Here is a 2,425-nt window from a genome sequence, read left to right on the forward strand (position 1 = left end):
ATGTAAGATCGATCTTGATGGAAAACAGAGTAACAGGAAGATGTTTACTTGTGTTGTATTGATTATGCAAAGGCATTCGGCTGTGAGGATCATAACAAACTACAGACAACCTTGTGGAACCTGTACAAGGAACAAGAGGCAGCTGTGCGGACAGACAAGGGGATATTACTGCATGGTTTAAGTCAGGAAAGGTATGTGTCAGGGACATATCCTCTCACCAAATGGAGTCAAACTGTACGCTGAGCCAATCATCTAAGGAGCTGGATGCTACCCAGAAGAGCGTGGGATGAGGATTGGAGGAAGGCTTATTAGCAGCCTGTGAGACAAAGATGGTATTACCTTGCTTACTGAACGTGAGGAGGACTCGAAACACGTGCTGATGAAGATCCAAGGTTGAAGCCTTCGGTACAAATCACAACTCAATGTGCAGAAAACAAAAGTCCTCACAATGTGACCAACAGGCAACCTTGCGGTAAGTGGAAAAAGACGGGCGCGGTCAAGGGTTTCATCTTGCGTGGCTCCACAATCAATGCTCGTGGAAGCAGCAGTCAAGAGAGCAAGCGATGCACTGCGGGGGGTAAGGCTGCTGCACAGGACCACTTTAAAGAGCAGAACGTCACTTTGAGGACTGAGGTGCCCTTGACCTGCGTCACAGTGTTGTCCATTGCCTCACATGCACGTGAAAAGTTGGACCAGGAATAAGGAAGGAAGACCCAGAAGAACTGGTGCATCTGAATTGTGGTGCTGGCAAAGCGTGTGACGTCCCGTGGGCTGCCGGAAGAACAAACGACTCCGTCTGGGAAGAAGTACGGCCAGAGTGCTCCTGGGAAACACGGGCAGTGTGACGTTGTCTCGCACACTTTGGACGTGTTGTCAGCAGAGACCAGTCCTGAGAAAAGGACATGTGCTTCGGGCAAAGTGGACGGGCAGTGAACGAGAGGAGACCGTCAAAGGCATGGCTGCAACGGGCTCAAACAACAACTGCAACCGGGACGCGGGTGCAGGACCAGAGAGGGTTTCATCCTGTTGTCCACGGGGTTTGTGTAAAGCGGACCCAACCGAACAGCACCAAACAAGCGCCGGTGGCAGAAGAGAGCAGGAGAACAAGAGGGAAGTGTAGTTTCCCAGCAGGAGGAGGATTTTCAAATATAGCCCCCTTAGCCATGCACACCTTGGTCTATAAGTCACCAGCTGACCGAGCTTACATACCTCACGTAGTCTTCGCTAAGCCTCACTTCTTTACCAATAATTGCGAAGTCTATGTACTAACAAGGAGCCCTGGTGGTGTAGTGGCTATGCATGAGAATGGAATCCAAAAGGTCAGCAGTTCAAAACCACCAGTGGCTCCTCAGGAGAACGACAAGGCTTTCTAATCCCATCAATAGTGAACCGTCTCAGGAACTCACAGAACCTGTCCTGCAGGGTTACTGTGAGTCAGCACTGACTCAATGGCAGTGAGTTTTTGTTTTGTGTATCTACTAACAGAATAGCAAAGTGCATTCCTTATATGCTCGGCCAACTAGAAGCAACAATTTTAAACAGCTTTCTTGAGGTAGAAGAGCTTCGATTATGCACACACTGTACAGCTTTCCCCTCAGGCCTGCGGCCTTTGTAATCCCACCTTCCAGCACCGGACAACAAGTGCTCTGCTTGTTACCACTTCAGTTTCCCCTTTACTGGAATTCTGCAGACCTAGAATCGCACAGTATGCAGTCTGTGTGTCTGGTTTCCTTCCCTCCGTCGACTTCTGGGATCCATCCCCATCACAGAGCGCATCGACGTCGTCCTCTTCATGCTCACTGGGCCCGTGCACTGACACAGTAACCGCTTCCCCACACACTGTGGCTGAACGCACGAATCTATGCCCAAGTCTTTGTGTTAGCCGCTGGAATGATTGGGCCACACGGTAGGGGCATATTTAACGTTTAAAGAAAGTGCTACGTGGAGGGTTTGTTTTACATTCCCAACAGCCATGCAGGTGAATTTCAGTTCTGCCATAGCTTCAAAAGTCTCGGAAGACCCTTATTACTGACTTTGGAGATTAAAAAAATAAAATTCTGAATACATGTACCTTATCAAATAGATACTTTACAAATATTTTCAAGCAATGTGTTCCTTTTCTCTTTTTATTCTCCTGAGTCTTTTGATAGCTAACTTTTAACAGTGATGGTGGTTTTTCACTTATGGATTATGCTTTTCGTATTCTAGTTGAGAAATCTTTGCTTATCTCAAGTGTTTTAGCAGTAAAGCGAAAACCACAAAATGTTCTTCTGATCGCCGCTTCATGCATTCTCTGTACAGCTGGGTGTGTATGTGAAGAGCACGCTGCTGCTGCTGCTGCTAGGAGCCAGAGTCGGCGCTGACCCGCAGCGCCCGTGCACAACAGAACGAAACACTGCCGGGTCCTGTGCCCGCCTCACAGTCA

At 48.5% G+C, this 2,425-nt stretch overlaps 1 protein-coding gene across 3 annotated transcripts in view; it reads right to left on the reverse strand.

Moving 5' to 3' along the window:
• PRPSAP2 (phosphoribosyl pyrophosphate synthetase associated protein 2) overlaps positions 1–2,425 on the reverse strand; it is a 47,159-nt gene that overhangs the window by 15,905 nt on the left and 28,829 nt on the right. The gene's annotated exons all lie outside the window — the stretch shown is intronic.

Source organism: Echinops telfairi, unplaced genomic scaffold, assembly GCF_000313985.2.
Source record: "Echinops telfairi isolate 266 unplaced genomic scaffold, ASM31398v2 ScPeMD7_2010;HRSCAF=2546, whole genome shotgun sequence".
NCBI classification, from domain to species: Eukaryota; Metazoa; Chordata; class Mammalia; order Afrosoricida; family Tenrecidae; genus Echinops; species Echinops telfairi.